A 25,091-nucleotide genomic window follows, 5' to 3' on the forward strand; every position below is an offset into this window, starting at 1 on the left:
CTGCTCTAAGACTTGCCTTGGTCTCTCCTTCTGCCTTATGCCCCTCAGTCAAAATCTTTCTTCTGAGGAGGCAAGAATTGAGGTTGCTGCAGACTCATAGTGATACAGATTCACTGCCAGTAGCATACTTGGGTGCTGTGTGACTTGGATACGTTCCCAAGGGCTAACATACTTTGGCGCTGCATAGCTCACATATGTTCCCTAGTGGTTAGAGACCTCTACACTGTCTTCAGCTGCAGGCGTTCAACCCCTGTACGGTTTTCTTCTCCCTTTCGCTCTCCTGCTTACTAACCAACGGCCAGAACAATTCCTCTCAGTCACAGTGGCTCTGCTCCCATGGCTGATTTTCAGCTCACTGTGATGGCTGGCTCGCGGGGGTGGGAAGGACCTTGGGGTCTGCACCAAGTAGAACTAAGGCACTAATAACCCTCCTGGACAAGCGGCTCATGAGGGTGGTAGAGCTAAAGCCTGATACCGTGCAACATCTGGGGTGTCCTCTGCTTTTTCAAATAAGATCGGCTCTTTCCCAAGAACCTGCACTGCCTGTTCTCCTGTTTTCTCTGTGTCTTCTGAAAAGAGGCCTTGAGCACCCGCTGAATGAACCATCGGCCTCAGGGGCAAGTCGGCCGCTTGGCTTTCACTTTGAATGCCACATGACTTCTTTTTTTTTTATTTTTTTATTTTTATTTTTATTTTTTATTATAATTTAGGTTTTAGGGTACATGTGCACAATGTGCAGGTTTGTTACATATGTATCCATGTGCCATGTTGATTTCCTGTACCCATTAACTTGTCATTTAGCATTAGGTATATCTCCTAATGCTGTCCCTCCCCTCTCCCCCCACCCCACAACAGTCCCCGGAGTGTGATGTTCCCCTTCCTGTGTCCATGAGTTCTCATTGTTCAATTCCCACCTATGAGTGAGAACATGCGGTGTTTGGTTTTTTGTCCTTGAGATATAGACATATGCACACGTATGTTTATTGCGGCACTATTCACAATAGCAAAGAGTTGGAACCAACCCAAGTGTCCAACAACGATAGACTGGATTAAGAAAATGTGGCACATATACACCATGGAATACTATGCAGCCATAAAAAACGATGAGTTCGTGTCCTTTGTAGGGACATGGATGAAACTGGAAAACATCATTCTCAGTAAACTATCGCCACATGACTTCTTAAACACACGCTCCCTGTTATTTATGGGCCTGTGGCTTTTGCACGGCAGCTTTTGCACGGCAGCAAAGACACAGGCTTCCTTGTGGATCTCTCCTGAGATTTATACTTGGTTTTAACCTAACAGCTTGGATGACCTCCAACCCTTCCCCTGTCTGCTGGCCCATGGCCAGGACAGACACTATCTGGAACTCTGGCTCTGCCAGCTCCTTATGACTTACCATATGCTTTTCGTTCCTGTTATGCCACAGGGCCAAGTTTTCTGGTGGCTTTTGAAGCAGTTTGTCCGCCTCCATAGGGCCTTATTCTGGCCATTTAAGGATCCCACCTACCGGCTTTTTTGTGTGTGTTAGCACCACTTGGGGAGGAGGGGAAATTCTGCTTTTGCTTTTTACTCCAAGCCCCAAGTCCTCCAGAGGTTGCTACTTTGTGTCAAGAGGGCAAATGAATATTGCCCTCTGGAATCCAAGGGCTGCTCTTTTTGCAAGCATATGAAGGCTTTCCACGAGTGTTCCTCTCACTTCCTCCCACTTCCTCCAGGAGCCTCTACTTCTCTAATTACTTCCACGCCCTTCTCAACAACCATCAAGACCTGCAAGGTCATATTTAAAGCTTGCAGGGAGAGAAGTTCAGCCCCTTTGCAGCAGTGAGGTGAAAAACAGGCTTCTTGTCTACTTAAAGAACATGGGAACTAGGCATCTGAGAAAAGAAATAATCATTTTGGCTGGGCACAGTGGCCCACACCTGTAATCCCAACACTTTGGGAGGCTGAAGCGGGTGGATCGCCTGAGCTCAGGAGTTCAAGACCAGCCTGGCCAACTTGGCAAAATCTCATCTCTACTAAAAATACAAAAATTAGCTGGGCATGGTGGCACATGCCTGTAATCCCAGCTACTTGGGAAGCTGAGGCAGGAGAATCACTTGAACCCAGGAGGCAGACGTTGCAGTGAGCTGAGATCATGCCATTGCACTCCAGCCTGGGTGACAGAGCCAGACTCTGTCTCAAAAAAAAAAAAAAAAGAAAGAAAGAAATAATCATTTTTTTGCTAAAATGCTCTGAGTGAGAGTCTTGGAGACAAGGATATAGGCTGGTCCACAGCCACAGGCACAAGAGACCCGTAGGACAGAGATGAAGGTTGATCCCAGGCTAACAGATTACCATTAGAACAGAGATGAAGGCAAGGTTAGGGGTATGCAGTAAGACAGTTCACTCTAGAACCTCAAGGATAAACAGGGGACCCACTCTTCACTCCAGTATCTCCTCTGTTCTCAAGCGGGTAATTGTGACGAGATGGGGCCAAGGGTACGTGATAAGACTGCTTCATTCTGGAACCCAAAGGACAATGAGGGATGCCCCATTCAGGATAATAGGAAAGTAGAGGGAGTGCTTTCTTTTTTCCTTTTTCTCCTCTGTTCTCTCTTCACAGATGGGTAATCGCGTCTCCCTACCACAGGACACGCCCCTCAGATGTATCCCCAAAACTGGGAAAAGTTTTATTACCCCAAACCTTAAGAAAAAAAAAAGTTTTCCTTTGTAATACTGCTTGGCCTAAAAATGAACTGGAAGGAAATTACAAAACTCAGCCATGGAACCCAACACCCCTGTGCAGGAGGTCCTCAGATGAGCCTCCTCTGTCTTTTATAACCCAGATCAGAATAGGAAGACAGGGCTAAGAAAAGGGAGAAATGCGGGGACAAGAGGCAGCCTCAATGACTGGCTGCTTTACAAGCTCTCCAGCACTCTCCATGTTGCCCTAAGGATTACTCCTCCAGGTAACTGCCAGAGGTACAAAAAGCCAGGACACTGGAAAACAAAGTGCCCCAATGGGATAAATGGGGAAAGGCCCCACGCACTTGCCCCCTCTGCCACAAGCTCGCCAGTGAAATGGGACTGCCCAGAGGGCCAAAGGGACCCTGGGACAGAATCCCAACCCCTGTTGGCCTTGAGCTGAAGGGCTGTCTGCTCAGTCTGGCTGGCTTCCAAACCAGACATCGTCATCAACAAGACAAGCCAAGGGCTACTCTCAAGCGGCAAGTAAAATGATACATTTCCCTTTTGGGTGCAAAAGCTGCCTATTCTGTGCTCATCTCCTTTTCTAAACAACTCTCCTCCAAATCCTGTTGAGTAATCAGGGCAAATGGCATTCCCGCTCTCTAAAAGAAAAGATTCACACCCCTTTATATTACTTAAGGGACCAATTACCATTCTCCCACCAGTCCCTGGTAATATCTAAATACCCCACACCTCTTTGGAGCAAAAATATACTCTCCAGCCAGGTGTGGTGCCTCACGCCTGTAATCCCAGAACTTTGGGAGGCCAAGGCGGGTGGATCACTTGAGGTCAGGAGTTTGAGACCAGGCTGGCCAACTTGGAAAAACCTCGTCTCTACTAAAAAAAAAAAAAAAAAAAAAAAAAAAAAAAATATTTGCCGGGTGTGATGACACGCACCTGTAATCCCAGCTACTTGGGAGGCTGAGGCATGAGAATCACTTGAACCTGGGAGGCAGAGGTTGCAGTGAGCTGAGATTGCACCACTGCACTCCAGCCTGGGTGACTCTTTCTCAAAAAGAGAAGTGTGTGTGTGTGTGTGTGTGTATATATATATATGGAAAGTATATATATATATGGAAAGTATATATATATATGGAAAGTATATATATATATGGAAAGTATATATATATATGGAAAGTATATATATATATGGAAAGTATATATATGGAAAGTATATATATGGAAAGTATATATATATGGAAAGTATATATATATATATGGAAAGTATATATATATGGAAAGTATATATATATGGAAAGTATATATATATGGAAAGTATATATATATGGAAGTATATATATGGAAAGTATATATATATGGAAAGTATATATATATGGAAAGTATATATATATGGAAAGTATATATATGGAAAGTATATAATATATATATGGAAAGTATATATATATGGAAAGTATATATATATGGAAAGTATATATATATGGAAAGTATATATATATGGAAAGTATATATATATGGAAAGTATATATATATATGGAAAGTATATATATATGGAAAGTATATATATATATGGAAAGTGTGTATATATATATGGAAAGTATATATATATATATGGAAAGTATATATATATATATATATATATATATATATATATATACTTTCCAAGATGGGTGCTCACTTAGTATTTACCCAACCTCTATCCTATTTCTCCTAGGAAAGCTACCTAAATCTTTAACCAATAACTTCAATCTGGTCAGCCCCACCTCTGGGGTTTAGAAATAGCCCAAACTTATTCAGACAAACCTTAGTAAAAATCTGAGCTTTTTTTTTCAAATTTTTAAAAGACAAAAAATAAATATTTTAAAAATTGTGTGAAGTGCTTTACACACACAGCTTCAAGACAAGCCCAATCCAGACACAGAATAGAGAAAGAACCCTCTGAAATCTTATTTCTCACATGCATATCCATCAGGGAGCCTGAAATCCAGTTCCATAGTTTCTTCACTCCAGAGCTCAGGTCTAAAAGGTGACCTCTTTATAGAACCATGTGGCAGAGGGAAAGGAATGATGGAGAAGCCCACGCTGGCTCTTTTTTTTTTTTTTTTTTTTGAGACGGAGTCTCACTTTTGCCCAGGCTGGAGTGCAGTGGCATGATCTCAGCTCACTGCAACCTCTGCCTCCTGGTTCAAGCAATTCTCCTGCCTCAGCCTCCCAAGTAGCTGGGATTACAAGCTTGAGCAACATCACCCAGATAATTTTTTTTTGTATTTTTAGTAAAGATGGGGTTTTGCCATTATGGTCAGGCTGGTCTGGAACTCCCGACCTCAAGTGATCCTCCCACCTCGGCCTCCCAAAGTGCTGCAATGACAGGCATGAGTCACTGCACCCAATCCCATGCTGGCTCTTAAAGCTTCTTCCTGAGAGGGACACTTGGCACTTCCTCTCACATTTCCTAGGTCAAAGCAGGCCAGAAGACAATCAGGTTGTATATACGGGGCAGAGAAACCTTGCAATGGCGTGCAAGCTCCTTAGATCTGGCCACCGTCAGCCTCGGACCTCAGCTCTTCTCTCCTGCTCACACCTTTCTCCAGCCACAGACATCCTGGCTGTTGCTCAGATAAGCCAGGCCCACCTCGATCTCAGGGCTGGCTGTTCCCTCCCAGCGAAACATAGACCTCCCCAAACAGCCTCAGGGCTCGCTGCCCCGCTTCCTTGGGTCTGTGCTCAAAAGCCACCTGGCCATCGTCAAATTGCAACTCTCCCCATGCCATCCTCCTACTCCCCTGTGCTTCGTATTTATCACGATCTGATGTATTACATGAATTTCTCTAGTCTGTTTATTCCCTCTGTCTCTCTTTCATACAAATGTAAGCTTCATGAGTGCATTCTGTTGTTTATTTTTGAGTTTTTTTCATTATTGTTGTTGTTCACTGTTGTGCCTCTGATACCTAGAACACTATCTGGCACAAAGAAAATGCAAAATAACCAAAAAACCACTTTTCTTTCTTCTTTCTTTTTTTTTTTTTTTTTTTTTTTTTTCTGAGATAAGGTCTTACTCCATTGCCCAGGCTGGAGTGCAGTGGTGTGATCTCAGCTCACTGCAACCTCCGCCTCCTGGCTTCAAGCCATTCTCTTGCCTCAGCCTCCTGAATAGCTGGGATTACAGGTGCCCACCACCAGGCCCAGCTAATTTTGTATTTTTAGTAAAGATGCGGTTTCACGATGTCGGTGAGGCTGGTCTTGAACTCCGGACCTCAAGCAATCCACCCGCCTTGGCCCCCTAAAGTGCAGGGATTATAGGGGAACCACCGCGCCCGACTCCAAACCACTTTTCTGATAAGTCAATATGAATGAATGAATACAGAAAAATTATTAGCACAGGAGAAAGTCAAGAAATGTTGGCTTAAATTATAACTATATGCCTCTCGATATATACCATAGTGTTAGGCTAAGTAAATATTGATTAATTAACTTGGTAGCCTTCATTTGAAAACACTAGAATGTAAAAATGTACCGAGAGGTAAAGTTTATTTCCCAGCAGTTGAATTATAATGTTGGTTATCTACATTTTTCTGATTTTTATTAATAAAACCATACTTTGAGCTCTCCCTATGTGCCAGGCACTGTGCAATGTGTGTACATGAATGTCTTATTAAATCCACACAACAGGCCGGACGCAGTGGCTCACACCTGTAATCCTAGCACTTTGAGAGGCCGAGGCAGGCGGATCACGAGGTCAGGAGTTCGAGACCAGCCTGGCCAACATGGTGAAATCCCATCTGTACTAAAAATACAAAAATAAGCCGGGTGCAGTGGCAGGAACCTGTAATCCCAGCTACTGGGGAGGCTGAGTTGGGAGAATTGCTTGAACCTGGGAGGCGGAGGTTGCAGTGAGCTGAGATCATGCCACTGCACCCCAGCCAGGGTGACAGAGCAAGACATCGTCTCAGAAAAAAAAAAAAAAAAAAACCCACACAACATGGACTTTGGGAGGTAACTAGCATTAGTATACCCATTAACACTTGGGTACCTGAGGCACAGGCGTATTAGATGAGTGACTTCTGTAAGGTAATGCAGCTGGTTAGCAATGGAACCAGATTTTTCAGCTCAAGTTTCATTCCAGAACAAAAGTACATAGTCACACTATATTTTCACTTTCTACAATGAGCATAATTTATTTTTATAATAGGAAGAGGGAAGAGAAAGCTAATTAGAAGAAGGAGAAGGAGGAGGGAGAGAAAAGAAGGAAGGCAGATGAAAGAAAGAACGAAAAAGAAAGAAAGAAGAAAGAAAGAAAGAAAGAAAGAAAGAAAGAAAGAAAGAAAGAAAGAAAAGAAGAAGGAAGGAAGGAAGGAAGGAAAGAAGGAAGGAAGGAAGGAAGGAAGAGAGAGAAAGAAAGAAAGAAAGAAAGAAAGAAAGAAAGAAAGAAAGAAAGAAAGAATAAGGGGAAGAGGGGGGATGAGAAGAAGGAGGAAGATGCAGCCCCAAGTTAAGGAGCTTGTGCCTCCTGATGCTATGACAGACTTCAGCCCAATCACTTCATAGAACAGTTTCCTGCGAAGCCATGTATACGTCCAAGACTCCTTAATTATGCGGACATTAAAAAGAAAAATCTCATGAGCTCTTCTCTTAGTCCAGGCACCAGTGTGACTGAGGTGAAACTGATTGCGAAGTGGCTGATTGCTGGGAGAATGTCTTCTTTCCTTTTGATGAATCAACAGTTCACTGAATCACTAAACATGTTGTGGATTGTGGGGCTCAATCACTGAAACTTAGGCCAGGCACAATGGCTCACGCCTGTAATCTCAGCATTTTCGGAGGCTGAGGTGGGCAGATCACTTGAGGTTAGGACTTGGAGACCAGCCTGATCAACATGGTGGAACCCCATCTCTACTAAAAATACAAAAATTAGCCAGGCATGGTGGCATGCATCTGTATTCCCTGCTACTTGGGAGACTGAGTCAGGAGAATTGCTTTAACCCAGGAGGCGGAGGCTGCAGTGAGCTGAGATCACGCCACTGCACTCCAGCCTGGGCAACAGAGTGAGACTCTGTCTCAAAATAAAGAAACTTAAAGTATGTTTCTTTAGGATCAGTGGAATGATTCTAAATAAATTTTTAGATGAAAAACCATAATTCTTTATGCCTCGCAAGAATAATTGGAGTGTTTTCTCCTTCAGCCACTTCAACCCCTTATCTCCAAAAGCTTTGGATGTAAAATGGGGTCTCTTCTTCTGTGGTGCGGGCATTATCATCATTTTACAAATACAGGGAGGAAAGTAGAAGAGTTTCAAAGGTCCTATTTCCAAAGCAAAAGATCAAAGGGTCAAAATAACAAGTGGTCACTAAAAGGGAAATATTTTTAGAAGGCTTAACTCACTAGAAGTAACAGATGTCTTCTCCTTTTTTACTTTGCTCTTTCTCTTTTACAAAGCAAACCCACTGCTGCATTATACAACACAATCCAAGGATAAAGGGGAACTCTGAGGTCTAGGACGGTATCCTTGCCCAATATTAGCTCATTTTAGGGGTCACTCAGCACTCAGCTATTTGTGGAAGCGAAGTTGATCTTTGTTTCCCACTCTCCATCTGACCTTCAATTCTAGGCAAATGGTTCTATGTGCATAAACTACTGCTTGTTTGATCATTTTTCCATGATAGTTTGGTGAGTAAAATAATCTAATTAGCAGAAAGGCAGCCCACAGTCTGCCCTTGAATCCAGCAAATCATAGAAGTTCAAGTTGTTCTTTGAGTCCTTGGTAAAACAGATAACATCTGCAATGTCTTAATATATTCCGTGGATCTCTTACAAACTAAATTGCTAATTTGTTAATTCTTTGCCATTGTGGCAGAAAACACATTCATTTTAAAGTGAACAGAGCAAATTTAACTTTGCCTTGAACTAAGAAGGTGAACAATATCCTTTGACTCCCCACTTTTATTTTCATGACAAATTTAGGGACATTTTCTTAGTTTGGATTGTCTCCAGAATCTGAGACTTCACCCTCACTTGCTTTCTCCATCAGGATGGAAAACACTACTTTGTTTGTCAGCCTTTCTTGCTACATTTGATGAGATTCCAAAACTGACCCAAATGGAGCTTTTTCAACCTGTTAAAGGACATCTATGAAAAACCTGGAACATTTTACTCAATGATGAAAGACTGAATGCTTTCTGTCTAAGATCAGGATCAAGCCAAGGTCATCCACCCTCATCATTATAATGAGAGATCTAGTCAGTTCAACAAGGCAAAAGCAAGAAACAAAAGGCATCTATATCGGAAAGGAAGAAGTAAAATTGTAGAAAACCCGACGGAATACAAAAAAAAAAAAAAAGATACCACAATAAGTGAGTTTAGCAAGGTTGTAGGATACAAAGTCAAAATAAAAAAATTAATTGAATTTCTTTTTTTTTTTTTTGAGACGGAGTCTGGCTCTGTCGCCTAGGCTGGAGTGCAGTGGCACAATCTCGGCTCACTGCAAGCTCCACCTCCTGGGTTCACGCCATTCTCCTGCCTCAGCCTCCCGAGTAGCTGAGACTACAGGCGGCCACCACCGTGCCCGGCTAATTTTTTGTATTTTTTTAAGTAGAGACGGGGTTTCACCATGATCTCGATCTCCTGACCTCGTGATCTGCCCGCCTCGGCCTCCCAAAGTGCTGGGATTACAGGCGTGAGCCACTGCGCCCGGCCTATCCACTAACAATGAAAAATTTAAAATTTAAAACTCCCATTTTTAATAGCATCAAAAATACAAAACATTTAAAGGTAAATCTGACCGATGTGCAAGACCAGTACATTGGACACCACAACACATTACAGAGATAAATTTTTAAAGACGTAAATAAATGGAGAGATTTAATTTGTTTGTGAGTCCAAACAGTCAGTATTGCTAAGATGTCAGTTCTCCCCCATATTACTCTATAGTTTCAGGGCAATCCCAATAAAAATGCCTGCAGTTGTTTGTGGGATTTTTTTGTAGACATTGACAAGCTGATTCCAAAATTCATAACGAAATGCACAAATACCTAGAATAACAAAAACAAAGTTGGAGGGCTAATGGTACCTAATTTCAAAAGTCATTATAAAGCCCCAGTAATAAAACAACATGGTATTGGCATAAATATTAACAAATAGATCAATGAACTGAACAGAGTCCAGAAACAAACACACGCATATATGGACAATTGATTTTTTTCTTTTTTCTTTTTTTTTTTTTTGAGATGGAGTTTTGCTCTTGTTGCCCAGGCTGGAGTGCAATGGTGCGAACTCAGCTCACTGCAACCTCCGCCTCCCAGGTTCAAGCAAGTCTCCTGCCTCAGCCTCCCAAGTAGCTGGGATTACAGGCATGCGCCACCATGCCCAACTAATTTTGTATTTTTAGTAGAGATGGGGTTTCTCCATGTTGGTCAGGCTGGTCTTGAACTCCTGACCTCAGGTGATCCACACGCCTTGGCCTCCCAAAGTGCTGGGATTACAGGCATGAGCCACTGCACCTGGCCTGACAATTGATTTTTAACAAGGATGTGAAGGCAATGCAGTGAAAAAGGACCACCTCCTCAACAAACGGTGCTGAAGCTTTTTTTGTTTTGTTTTGTTTTAAGACGGAGTCTTGCTCTATTGCCCAGACTGGAGTGCAGTGGCATCATCTCAGCTCACTGCAAACTCCACCTCCCAAGTTCAGGTGATTCTCCTGCCTCAGCCTCCTGAGTAACTGGGATTACAGGGGCTGGCCACCATGCCCAGCTTATTTTTGTATTTTCAGTAGAGATGGGGTTTCACCATAATGGCCTGGGTGGTCTTGAACACCTGACCTCAGGTGATCCACCCACCTCTGCCTCCCAAAGTACTGGGATTACAGGTGTGAGCCACTGCGCCTGGCCTGGTGCTGGAGGAATTTGACGATTTGTATGAACCAATATGAACTTGGGTCCACGCACAAAATAGACAAAAAAAAAAAAAAAAAAACTCAAACTAGATCACGGATCACAATGTAGAGCCTAAACTAACGAATATGTAGAAGACAACATAAATTTTTTTCTGACTTTACGTTAGCCAACGATTTCCTATATGTGACACCACAGCATGATTTGTTCAAAAAAACCGATAAATTGGACTCATCAAAACTAAGGACAAACAATTAGCCACATCCAGATATGATCAGACATCAAGCTGGAATCACAAAGAAATACTTTCTGCCTGGAAAACTCATAGCTTGCTCCAGGTCGTCTGTCACCCCAGTGAGGGAATGGTTGACACATTTGCTGAGAGCAAATAGTTTATATGCTGAAGGCAATTTGAGGACATCTGGCACTTCCTTTGTCCACCGATTGACCTTAGTAAAAACAGATAAGGGAGCCAATCGATAGACACACAAAGCCTCCTTCTCTGCCCATTCTTTTTACCTTTATTGTACGGGCAATATTTGGTTTGATAACGCTAATCTTAATGAGTTATTTAACCTTCACCCTGTGTCTAGGGTTATTGCCCCAGAGTGAAGGAAGTACAAAACTTGAAAACAAAGAGGAATTTTAAAATCCTAAATGTCTTTGCCGTTTAAAATATTTATTTTTTTCCTCTTGAAAAGCTAGTGAATGCTTCCTTATTCCAGCACCATAAAAAAAGTCTCAATAATCCTTGTTTCTATATTACAGCATATAAATGAGATGAAACTGTATTTATTTGAATTCCAGTTTTACCTCCCAACAGTTGTGTGTCATTGGGCAAGCAACTGAGCCTCAGTTTCCTTCTCTGTCAAAGAGTAATAACATCTTCATAAGGTTTTTGTGGAGCTAAAATGAGAATGTGTGCAAACATGCACCACTATGCCTGGCACATAGCAAATTGCCAATAAAGATGACATAAGTTTTAAATTACATGCAGTCAAATCTGTCTGTCTTTTTCCCTGTGGCTTCATCCAACTAACCGCCACTCATCTTCAAAATTCAACTCCAACGTCTCCCTGGAGACATCGTCTGGGACCTGCCCTGTTTTCTTGCTCCCCTGGCGGCTTGTACATCCCCCCACTGGAACACACAGCACTTGCCACACAGTCAGGACCCATCTCCTAGTCTGTCTCTGGCTCCACCCACTGGATTATAAACTCCTTAAAGGTAGGGCATTTCTTCCACTTTGTGCCCTAGCACCTAGCGCATTGCCTAGCACATACCAAGCAAGCACTCGATACACATCTGTCTCCTTTTCCGTAGTCAACAAATCTTGGTTTAAATTCCATCCATCCGAGAAGCATTGCTTGTCAACTCAAGCTTCCACTGGCTTTGACATGGTCTATTCATCTGTGTATATCGCCAGTGCCCAGCATATAATGGGTGCCTAAATAATATCACATGAAAAAAATGAATGAATGGCTGGATGAATGAGTAACTATCCCAGGGTTCCAGAAAGATGGAAGACTATGATAAAGAGGAAAATGTCTGGCTACCTGGAAATTCTGGATCAATTAATATAATGTTTTAATGCAGGGGTACCCAACCCTGGGCTACTGGTCCTCTCAGATCAGCGGGGGCATTCGATTATTATAGCAGCAAGAACCCTATTGTGAACTGTGCATGTGAGGGATCTAGGCTGTGTGCTCCTTATAAGAATCTAATGCCTGATGATCTGTCACCATCTCCCATCATCCCCCGATGGGACCGTCTAGTTGCAGGAAAACAAGCTTAAGGCTCCCACTAATTCTACATTATGGTAAGTTGTATAATTATTTCATTCTATATTACATGTAATAATAGTAGAAATAAAGTGCCCAATAAATGTAGTAAGCTTGAATCATCCCAAAACCATCCCACTTTACCTTGGTCCATGGAAAAATTGTCTTCCACAAAACCAGTCCCTGGTGCTAAAAAGGTTGGGGACTGCGGTTTTAATGCATAACTAAGCTTTCAAAGAGGAAAGGGAAACCTCAAGGACCAAAAACATGCCACAGGCAAATGGGCAAAATAAAAAGCACAAACAAAAATGGCACTGAAAATGCGACCACCCACAAGAGGGTGAGCTGTTGCTATAACTGGGTAGGGAGATACCTGACTGTTAGACCGAGAAGCTACAGGCTTGTATTTTCTTACCTATATAGACATAGAGATGAAGCTGTGGACCTGCATGAGGTAGAGAATTGAATCTAAGATTCCTGAATAAAACTGAGGACTTTGAAGGTCTACCACCAAGTAAAAACGTAGAAAATTAACCGGTAGCTCAGGAAGATAAAAATCCTTGTGTTGGCTGGGCACGGTGGCTTGTACCTAGCATTTTGGGAGGCGAAGGCACACAGATTGCTTGAGTCCAAAAGTTCGAGACCAGCCTGGGGAACATGATGAATCCCCATCTCTACAAAAAAATTACAAAAATTAGCTGAGCCTCACGGCACATGCCTATAGTCCCAGCTACTCAGGAGGCTGAGGCAGGAGGATCACTTGAGCCCAGGAGGTTGAGGCTGCAGTGAGCCATGATTGCACCACTGCACTCCAGTCTGGGCAACAGAATGAGACACTGTTTCAAAAAAAGTAAAAAAGCTTGTGTCATCTGAGTCTGGGTAAAATAGTTTTCCCCTGAGAAACTAAACCCCCTAGCCTGCATTTCCAGTGGGTTTGGATCTGAAATACATAGTAGCAGGGTTGTCTGGGAACTCCTGAACTGATAAATTAATGTTTAAAAATGTCCCAGCATAATGATATCCCTGGGGCACCTAACAGAAGAAACAAAAACCTCCCTGGAAGGTCCTTCCCATAACTCAGGCCACAGGGATTCTCATAAATAGCACTGCCCAGAAGATGAGCTCACAATAGAAAATTAATGCTCAAAACTTTAAATTATAAAACAGTCCAAAAATACTTTCAATCAAGTATGTTTACATAATCGGAGACATTAAAGAAAGAATCTAAGGGGAAAAACCTAGGATTTAAAAGAACTGCTTTATTTTTTTCAAGGATCAAATAACTTCTAGAAGTGAAACATGAGATTGCTAAGGTTTGGCTGTGTGGTCACCCGAATCTCATCTTGAGTTGTAGTTTCCATATTCCCCACATGCTGTGGGAGGGACCCGGTGGGAGGTAATCGAATCCTGGGGGTGGTTACCCTTATGCTGTTCTCATGATAGTGAGTGAGTTCTCACAAGACCTGGTGCTTTTATAAGGGGCATTTCCCCCTTTGCTCAGCACTTCTCTCTCCTGCTGCCATGTCAAGAAGGACGTGTTTGCTTCCCCTTCCACCATGATTGAAAGTTTCCTGAGGCCTTCCCAGCCATGTGAAACTGTGGGTAAATTAAACTTCTTTCCTTTATAAATTACACAGTCTTGGGTATTTCTTCATAACAGTGTGAGAATGGACTAATATAGGAATCACTGAAATTAAAACCTCAGTAGACTAGTTAAACAGGATGTTAAATGCAGAAAAAGAGAAAATGTGTAAATTTGAAGAAAAGACTGATAAAATTACATGGAACACAGCACAGAAAAATAAAAAATGGAAAATAGGAAAGTCAAGAGTCACAGAGGATAAAGCACATTTTTTAAAATAACATATTCCCAATGAAAACCCCAGAGATGATGGGGAAGAAGTATCTGAAACATGATGGCTGATAGCATCCAAACTGATGAAAACCATAGATGTGAGCATCGAAAAATATGCCAGGTCCCATTCAAAATACATAAATCCAAACCCAAAAAATAGCAAGCAAAATTGCAAAATCACCAAATACAAAAAGAAAATGTAGAAAGCAACAAGAGGAAAAAGACAGATTATGTCATCTCTACCTAAAATGGAACAGCAATTCAATCCACAGCTGACTTCTTCACAGTACAAAGATGAAGGAATAAAGCATAAGAAATAAAAACAAAAGAAAATATTAAGACTGTGAATAAACCTAAACAAGTTTTTACTGGATAAAAATAATAGCTGTAATTACCAATGTGAAAAGTATAAAAACAATGTAGAAACTAAAATACTGGACAAAAAGAGAATGTGGACAACTATAGTTAAAGCATTCTAAGTTTTTTGCCTACAGTAAATCTACATGGAGAAATGGATTAAGACTGCCTAGGCTGGGCGCAGTGGCTTATGCCTGTAATCCCAGAACTTTGGGAGGCCAAGGCGGGCGGATGGCCTGAGGTTGGGAGTTCGAGACCAGCCTAGTCAACATGGTGAAACCCCGTCTCTACTAAAAATACAAAAATTAGCCAGACATGGTGGCATGTGCCTATAATCCCAGCTACTCGGGAGGCTGAAGCAGAAGAATTGCTTGAATCCGGGAGGCAGAGGTTGCAGTGAGCCGAGATCGTGCCACTGTACTCCAGCCTGGGCAAGAGAGCGAGAGTCTGTCTTAAAAAAAAAAAAAAAAAAAAAAAAAACTGTCCAACACATACATATTAAAACCATAGGGTTTAACACACCTAGGCCTAGTATTATGAAAGTTCCAAACATTGAATATAAAATATAGACACATTCAGATACACACACACATACACATATTTCTAAATGGTCATAACAAAAGAACAATAATCAGATCGCAATACAAACTTTCATCAACACAGTGGATGTTAGAATGCAATCTGATATTGCCTTCAATGTGTTGAGAGAAAAATGGTTCTTTTTGTTTGTTTTTTTCATTGTTGTTGTTGTTGTTTCTGAGATGAAGTCTCACTCTGTCGCCAGGCTGGAGTGCAGTGGCGTGATCTCGGCTCACTGCAACCTCTGCCTCTCGGGTTCAAGTGATTCCCCTGTCTCAGCCTCTCAAGTAGCTGGGACTACAGGCGCACGCCACCACACCCAGCTAATTCTTTGTATTTTAGTAGAGACAAGGTTTCACCGTGTTGGCCAGGAAGGTCTCGATCTCCTGACCTCATGATCCACCCGCCTCGGCCCCCTAAGGTGCTGGGATTACAGGCATGAGCCACCGCGCCCGGCCGAGAAAAATGTTTTTAAACAAAATATTACATTCCAAGCCAAAATATCAAAGAACATGTGAAAACATAATAGATATTTTGGTGCATTAAAGGACTCATAAAGTTGTGTCTCAAGTACAGTGGCCATCCCCTGTAATCCCAGCACTTTGGGAGGCTGAGGCAGGCGGATCACCTGAGTTCAGGAGTTTGCGACCAGCCTGGCCAACATGGCGAAACCCCGTCTCTCCTAAAAATACAGAAATTAGCTGGGTGTAGTGGCGTGCTCCTGTAAGTCCAGCTACTTGGGAGGCTGAGGTGGGAGAATCGCTTGAACCCGGGGAGGTGGAGGTTGCAGTGAGCCAAGATTGCACCACTGCACTCCAGCCTAGTCGACAAAAGTGAAACTCCATCTCAAATAAAATAAATAAAAATGGAAGATATACCAAAAAAAAGAATAAAATTGTATTTGAAGCATTAGATCGAGCATAGGAGAAAAAAATGAAGGGAAGTAACTGAAAATCATCTGCATAGAAAACCAGAGAGCACCAAATCTGCATTTGACCAGATGGGTTGAATAATATGGAGGTAAGTACACACGGGGAAAAAAGATATCTGTCAACCTGGAGGGCTGATAAGAGTTTGGAAAAAGATCTGGAGTAGCATTAAACTGGAGAATTCATTTGAACCCAACACTTGGAACATTCTCCACACTAGGACATTAAGATTGTAAAATTGAAGATTTACTGGTGGAACTGCAGTCTCACAGTGAGTCTTGGTTCTGAAGTGAATAAAATTTACATGATAATGATGAATTAATGGCAGAAAATGTACAAGCAGAGATATAGCAGATGAAAGAAGAGAATTAAATGAATTAGAAGTGATGGAGGGAAGGATGAGTGTTCTGATATCCTCTAATTGTCAACCAGATTTGATGCATGATGAATAAAGGAACAAAGGTTTATGATCATTACTGTCATATGCAAAGATGATTGTTGTGGATTTATAAAATTACTATGTGACTGAAGAAGAGAGTGTTTGGGACTTCTCTATTGTACCAAAACAACGAAAGGCCTTGTCTAAAATTTGTAAATGAACAAATAGCAAAAGGCGTATTATTTTGATATACTGCAGAATTCAGAATTTGGGAGAACAAAACAGACATTAAAAGTAGAAATCTCGGCCGAGCACGGTGGCTCACACCTGTAATCCCAACACTTTGGGAGGCCGAGGTGGGCGGATCACAAGATCAAGAGATTGAGACCATCCTGGCCAATGTGGTGAAACCCCATCCCTGCTAAAAATACAAAAATTAGCTGGGTGTGGTGGCACATACTTATAGTCCCAGCTACTCGGGAGGCTGAGGCAGGAGAATTGCTTGAAACCGGGAGGCAGAGGTTGCAGTGAGCCGAGATTGCCTCCAGCCTGGGTGACAGAGTGAGACTCCATCTAAAAAAGAAAGAAAGAAAGAGAGAGAGAGAAGGAGAGAGAGAGACAGAGAGAGAGAAAAGAAAGAGAAAGAAAGAAAGAAGAAGGAAAGAAAGAAAGGAAGGAAGGAAGGAAGGAAGGAAGGAAGGAAGGAAGAAAGAAAGAAAGAAAGAAAGAAAGAAAGAAAGAAAGAAAGAAAGAAAGGAAGGAGAGAGGGAGGGAGGGAGGCAAAAGAAAAGAAAAGAAAGAAAGGGAGAGACAGAGAAAGAGAGAAAGAGAGGGAGGGAGGGAGGGAGGGAAAAGAAAAGAAAAGAAAGAAAGGGAGAGACAGAGAGAGAGAGAGGGAAGGAGGGAGGGAGGGAGGCAAGGAAGGAAGGAAGGAGAAGAAAAGGAGAGAAAATGAGAGAAACAGACAGACAAATTCCAGAAGGACTGGTAAGAAGCTGGTAACAGTGGTTGCCCCAGGAGGAAAGCTGAGTGCCACAGCCCAGAGAAGGGGTCAAACACTTTTCACTACATGCCTTTCAGTACTGGTAAATTTTGAACAATGTGTGTATATTATCTATTTCTAAAAATGTCTCTTTTAATAAAGAAAGGGGGGAAATGGAGACCTCCACCTCGTACAACATGACAGGCTAGATAACCTGAAATCCTTCTGCCTTCAAATACCTGGTAATGGCAAATAGAATATGACAACTTCTAGACGTAGTGAGAGTTTTTAACATACCATCTCCTAGTATTGGTTCAATCATGCAACACAAACATAAGCAAGGTGATAAAAGGTTTGAACAATATAATGTAAAAGCTGGTGGATTATAGTAGATTATAAATATTATAGTCGATTATAAATATTATACTATAGTAGACAAAGCTAGGCACTCAACAATTAGTGCATTCATATTATTTGTAAACACTATAGAGCAATTGCCAAAATTGACCAGGCCATAGGCATAAAAACATACTAAACTACACAGAAGGCATCAACGCAACCTAATAACCCCCCCAAAAAAAATCAACATCACATCGCCATATTCTCTGCAAAATTTGAAATCAACTTTAAAGAGAACGACAATAACAAAAAAACTTAATATGTTTAGAAATTTTAAAATATTCTACATATATATGCATAAAAATATATGTATCAAAGAAGTGGCTATAATGAAAATCAGAAAACGTTTAGACCTGAGATACAACGAAAAGTCTGTGTATCAAAATGGCTAGGATGGGCTAGGCGTGGTGGCTCACGACTGTAATCCCAACACTGCCCCGCGTGGGGCAGATCACCTAACGTCAGGAGTTCGAGACCAGCCTGGCCAAGATGGCGAAACCCCGTCTCTACTAAAAATACAAAAATTAGCCAGGTGTGGTGGCACATGCCTGTAGTCCCAGCTACTCAGGAGGCTGAGGCACGAGAATCGCTTGAACCCAGAAGGTGGAGGATGCAGTGAGACGAAATTGTGCCACTGCACTCCAACCTGGGCAACAGAACAAGACTCTGTCTCAAAAAATAATAATAAATAAAAACAAAATAAAATGGCTAGGATGAAGCTATACAGCAGGACTTAGAGAGGAATTGTTTCATGTTATACTCATCCTGCTGTTGCTTGCTTTCTTTGTTCAGTATTATGTTTTACACAAGGGGTTGTATTGACATATGAAGATTTAATTCACCCATTTAACTACAATGTAGAAACAAGGGCACAGGTGTCCTGCCTGATGCCAAGGAAATTCTTTCCATGTTTCCACAACAAGTATAGTATTTGCTAGAAGTTTTTGGTAGATATTTTTATATTAGGTTAAGGAAGTTCCCTTTTATTCCCAGCTGGCTGAGAATTTTTATCAGGAATGGATTTTAAACATATCAGTCCACTAAGAGATCTGTTGAGAGGGTTATATTTTCCCTCTTCATCGATTTATATGTTAAAATTGCATTAAATGTGTTCATTGATTTTCAGATGTTGAGCTATTCTTTCATTACAAAAATAAATCCAACTTTAGATTTTAGAATTTAAAAAGACATTAATATATTTTTTAATTTACTTAAGTTAGCAAATAGGAAAACTTGGGCATTTTGATTGTGATTTATTTATTTTTATTTTATTTTTTTGAGATAGAGTCTTGCTCTGTTGCCAGGCTGGAGTGCAGTGGCGCGATCCCAGCTCACTGCAACCTCCACCTCCTGGGTTCAAGTGATTTTCATGAGTAGCTGGGACTACAGGCGCCCGCCACCACGCCCGGCTAATTTTTTGTATTTTTAGTAGAGACGGAGTTTCACCGTGTTTGCCAGGATGGTCTCGATCTCCTGACCCCGTTATCCGCCCTCTTCGGCCTCCCAAAGTGTTGGGATTACAGGCGTGAGCCACTGCTCCCGCCCTATTTATTTATTTTTGATAAGCTGATTGAGAAATCCTTGTAGAGAGCCGCCTGACACGGTGCACTGCTGACCACTCATTACGGGATCAGCCCGAGGCCGCGCTGCCTTCCCGTTGCCAGACTTCTCACTATGTGTGACATCAGACAACCGGAGATCAAGCAGGCCCCCGGGGCACTGCTGTACAAGTCACCCAAGCCTCAAACTCTCCTGTACATGCCCGGGGAGTCCAACGCAGGAAGTAACCTTTTGTCGGCATCCTCTTTATTTGTTAGGAAGCACACTTCACCTTTTTAAAAACAGCTGAAATGACAGCTGACTCCCTTCCTTTCCAAAAACTTAGCCCCCGGGAAAAGCAGAGTTGATGTGACTAAATGCTCTAAATTTGGAAATTTTTAGGCTTAACATTTTTCAGATGAATTGAAGATACCTGAACTATATATAGCTATGTATAATATACATGAATATAGAAATATATTTGGTGGTTTTTAGAAAGATTAGCAAGAATGAAAACCGTATCAATGATCGACTGAGTATGATGATTTTATGTTAACATGCATTTTTTTCTTTAAGAGTTCCTTTTCTTGTTAACAAGTTTTTAAATCAAAAAACGAATACATGCACATGTTTAAAAAGCCAAACAATGGCAAATTATACAAATAAAGAATAAGCTCTCTCCCATCCCATTCCCCCAGTTTCCAAGGTTTTGGGGAATGAGAAGAAACTTGGAAATCACCTTTTCCAGTTTCTCTCCATCTTTCCAGAAATCAACAATCCATATAAAATAGATAGGTTGGCCAGACGCGGTGGCTCACACCTGTAATTCCAGCACTTTGGGAGGCCGAGGTGGGCAGATCACAAAGACAGGAATTTGAGACCAGCCTGGCCAATATGGTTAAACCCCGTCTCTAGTAAAAATACAAAAAATAGCCGGGCATGGTGGCGCACACCTGTAGTCCGAGCTACTTGGGAGGCTGAGGCAGGAGAATCGCTTGAACCCAGGAGGCAGAGGTTGCAGTGAGCTGAGATCGCGCCACTGCTCTCCAGCCTGGGCGACAGAGTGACACTCTGTCTCAGATAAATAAATAAATAAATAAATAAATAAATAAATAAATAAATAATAGATAGGTCAATTGATTTACCAAATCAACTGTTTTCAGATAGCTCTGTAGCTAGATCAGTAGTTTTATCTTTTCACACTAATCAGTTCTGTGAGTCTGAATTTAAATGTATTTATTTATTTGTTTAATTTTTGTAGAGATGAGGTCTCACTGTGTTACACAGGCTGACCTCCAACTCCTGGGCTCAACTGATCCTCCCACTCAGCCTCCCATAGTGTTGGGATTACAGGTATGAAGAGCCACTGTGCCCAGCCTTAATTTTAGTTTAAATGTAAGTGTGTACAATGACATTCTAATATTTCCTCTGACATCTCCTGTAACTTGTGGAGGCCGTAGCAAAAGCCAAAAGTTGCATCTACAGAATAATTTTTCTCATTATTAAAAATTATTTGTGATCCAGCATTTGCCAAGAGAGGCTGATATCACTTTCAATTATATCAATTAAAAATGAAGTTGCTGAAAGTATAAATGTTGATGACCTAGTGAATGAATCTGCAGAAAAGTGAGCCAGAAAAATCTAATGATCAATCAAATACCACATTAACAATTTATTATTTTTTACTTTTTTTTTTTTTTTTTTTTTGAGACAGAGCCTCACTCTGTCACCCAGGCTGGAGTACAGTGGCGTGATCTTGGCTCACTGCAACCTCCGCCTCCCGGGTTCAAGTGATTCTCGTGCCTCAACCTCTGGGTAACTGGAATTACAGGGGCATGCCACCACGCCCAGCTAATTTTTATATTTTTAGTACAGACAGGATTTCACTCTGTTGGCCAGGCTGGTCTCTAACTCCTGGCCTCAAGGGATCTGTCCACCTCGGCCTCCCAAAGTGCTGGGATTACAGGCATGAGCTACTGCACCCGGCCATTACATAAAATGATGACACGAAAATGTTAACTTTTTTGCAACTTGTAAGTTAAGTGTGATGCTCACGCACCACTCTTCCCTATTACATTTTATTTAGAAATAAAATATTTTCAAAGAAAAGCTTTATGTTTTAGTGTCTTTAACAGCAGTTTCTCCTGTTTTTTGGACAGGAAACCCTACATTTCCATTTTGCACTGGGGTCTGCAAGTTAGGTCACTGGCCCTGATTGGAAACTTGGTAGTGCAGTGAAGACTCACACAACCGGAGCAGGAAAGTTCCTGGGAGTTCTACCCGTGTCCCCCGGAACATGGAGGGGTGAGGAAATGGCAGTGTGGGGAAGACTTCTCCACCCATGGAAGGTGAGGGTCTGAGAGCTTTGGGAGTCATAGAGGCTGGGGGAATTAGCAAGGCTGGAGCCATACTGAATGGCCTTACTTGCCACCTGCCTGGGCCACAGAAGAAAGGGGTTGTGTGGGTGGGGCACCGGGGGAAGAAGCTGAGCACAAGAAGTCACCTGAACCGCACCTCCTCACTCCTATCAGAAACTAGGCAGCGCAGGCTGGGCACAGTGGCTCAGGCCTGTCATCCCAGCACATTGGGAGGCCCAGCCGCGTGGATTGCTCAAGGCCAGGAGTTCAAGACCATCCTGGCCAACATGGTGAAACCCCCGTCTCTACTAAAAATACAAAAAAATTAGCCAGGCATGGTGGCGGGTGCCTGTAATCCCAGCTACTTGGGAGGCTGAGGCAGGAGAATGGCTTGAACCCGGGAGGCAGAGGTTGCAGTGAGCCAAGATCATGCCACTGCACTCCAGCCTGGGCAACAAAGCAAGACTCTGTCTAAAAAAAAAAAAAAAGACTCTGTCTAAAAAAAAAAAAAAAGAAAAAGAAACTAGGCCATTCAGAGGGTCTCACGGGAGCCCTCTGAATAACCACAAGTGGGGCCTCTGAGACAGCCAGGCATTTGCAGACATTTGGAGAGCTCCCCTAGTAGAAAAGCATTAGGCAAGAACGTACTACAGGGACATCCCTGGTGAAGACCTCCCCCCTCTCCCTGTAATCCCCTCTCATGGCCCCAACTCAGGCAGAAAGGGAGACTGAATGGAAAGGAAGAGGTGGGGAAAGAATAGAGGGGCTTAGCAGTTTTGAATTGGCTGTGAGAGTGATGTTTTGATGTTATACACGGCTGGATGGTTCTGCTCTCTGAAAAGTTAGGGTTTCTGTCCATATCACACATCAAGGTCTATGTCTCGGGGAGGAGGAGATTATGGTTACAGAAAAATAAGCTGCCTCCTGCTTGTCCCTCTACTGAATTCACAAAAGCAACCAGTTTCCAGTGCATATTCATATATACATTTTAAATACAAATGACAGCATTACTGTAGAACTTGAGGCACCTTATTTTGTCCCATCTTAGAGATAGTTCTATTTCAGTACCAATAGAGCTGTTTTGTTCTTTTTAATGACTGCATGGTATTGCATCCACAAGTGTGTCACAATTAGTGCAACCACCCTGTCCCCTACTGATGGACATTTAGTTGTCTTTAAGTTTTCTGCTGTAGGTGTATTACTTTTCAAATCAAGGGGAAAAAATGCATAGACTTCTTAAATTTACACATCACTAGAAGAAAAAAAGGAGTTAGATTTTTTATTCATTTATGCAAAACAGTAAGGCTAATTTGTACAGTGAACTCTTCATTGTTTCTGAGTTTTTCCCTCCCATTTTGTGGTAATCTAGAAGTTGATGGTCAAAAAGGCCATGCTTTTGGAGGAAAAGAGATTTAGGGGTGGCAGTCACCTCTCTATTGCTTATTAGCTTGGCAATCTTTCATAAATTATTTTGGTTTTCTGAGTCTCCATTTCTTTGTCTATGAAATGAAGCTGATAATTCCTGCCTGGAAATGTTGATATAATAATAAAGATAATCTTTGGAAAATATAGAGCACACAGTGCGTGCTCCACAAAGGCACATGTTTTTATTGTTGTTTTTGTTTGTATGTGGATGTGTCTGTATAAAAGCAACAAATTATTAACCTTTGGTTTGTTTTCCATCACCCCTTCCTCACTATGTACCTTGGCCACCTTTGGCAAACTTGAGGAATGCAAATGTATTTTAATATTAAGCTAAGCAAAGAATATCGAAGAGAAAAGTAGTGTTTAAAGATAATGTAGTTCAAAGACAAAGAAAAATATTCCTCTCCACTAATATCAATCTTTGGTTCTCAGTGTGCTTCAGCAATCCCTGGGTTTACCCAAGACTCTCTTGGGGCATCTATGAAGTCAAAACGATTTGCAAAATAATCTAAGATGGGCTGGGCACGGTGGCTCAAGCCTGTAATCCCAGCACTTTGGGAGGCCAAGGTGGGTGGATCACACAGTCAGGAGTTTGAGACCAGCCTGACCAACATGGTGAAACCCTGCCTCTACTAAAAATACAAAAATTAGCCAGGTGCGGTGGCACGCTCCTGTAATCCCAGCTATTAGGAGGCTGAGGCAGGAGAATCACTCAAACCCGGGAGGTGGAGGTTGGAGTGAGCCGAGGTCACGCAACTGCACTCCAGCCTGAGTGACAGAGCGAGACTCTGTCTCAAAAAAAAAAAAAAAAAATCTAAGATGTTGTTCGCCTTTTTTACTCGCATTCTCTCACAAGTGCACAGAGGGGTTTTTCAAAGGCTACATGACACTGTGATATCATGACACACTGAATACAGAAGCAGATAGAAGAATTCAGCTGTCTTCTATTATACCAGACATTAAAGAGATACGCAAAAATAAAAAACGATACCTCTGTTCTCCCTGTTTCTTGTATGTTTGGGGGAATAAAAAAAATTAATGTTAACATGTAATGGGTTTATTATTACTTTAATGCATTAATACATATTTTAAATTCTCAGTTTTAATTTCTATTTCACTAAGTAATGATAGATATAATCCATACAAACAAAAGCTCTTTGGGGTCCTTAATAATTTTTAAGAGTGAAAACAGCATCCAAAAGCTTGAGAGCCACTAATACAGTTAATTGGCATTTGTCAATAATGCTAGTTAAATCAGGACAATATCCTTACTCAAGAGACAGAGAAAAAGAAAAAGGGCAATCATGATGGAAAGTTTCGTATGATATTTAAGCAACTGATTCTGTAAGCCAGTCAGCCAACAAACATTTCATGAGCACCTATACACGGGGGCATTGCTCTAGGTGCTAGGAGAAGACACGAGACCCCATCCTCATGGAACTTATCTTTTAGATGGAGGAGACAGATAGTAAACACGCAAACCAAGAAATCAACAAGATAATTGCAGTTTTGGTAACCGTTTTGGGGGAAATACACAGGCTAATGTGATTTTAAAAAATTCCTGGGGGTAGAAGAAATTGAGCTATGTGGTTGTGGGAAATTTTACACTTCAAAAGGACTTAAGAATCTATACTATGTTCATGGATTGGAAGAACAGGAGAGAAAAAAAAAACCAGCCTACCTTGAAAATAGACAGTGCATAAAATGGTGCAAAATGAGTGATTCCTGTTTTGGTGTGGGATAAATCTCTTTTTAAAAAAAATGACTCTCTCAACGTTCCCTGGGAGTCACTGAAGCAGGACTCTTTCAAATGCTCAGAAGAAAGAGATCCCATCAGGAATGCCAGTGGAAGTGGGTGTTGATGTTCCCTGGGATGAAAGTCAGAGGCATATGGAGCATTCCAGAGAATAAGGTCAGACAAGGGTCACCTAGAGATAG

This window comes from Nomascus leucogenys, chromosome 14 (genome assembly GCF_006542625.1).
Source record: "Nomascus leucogenys isolate Asia chromosome 14, Asia_NLE_v1, whole genome shotgun sequence".
Lineage (NCBI taxonomy): Eukaryota > Metazoa > Chordata > Mammalia > Primates > Hylobatidae > Nomascus > Nomascus leucogenys.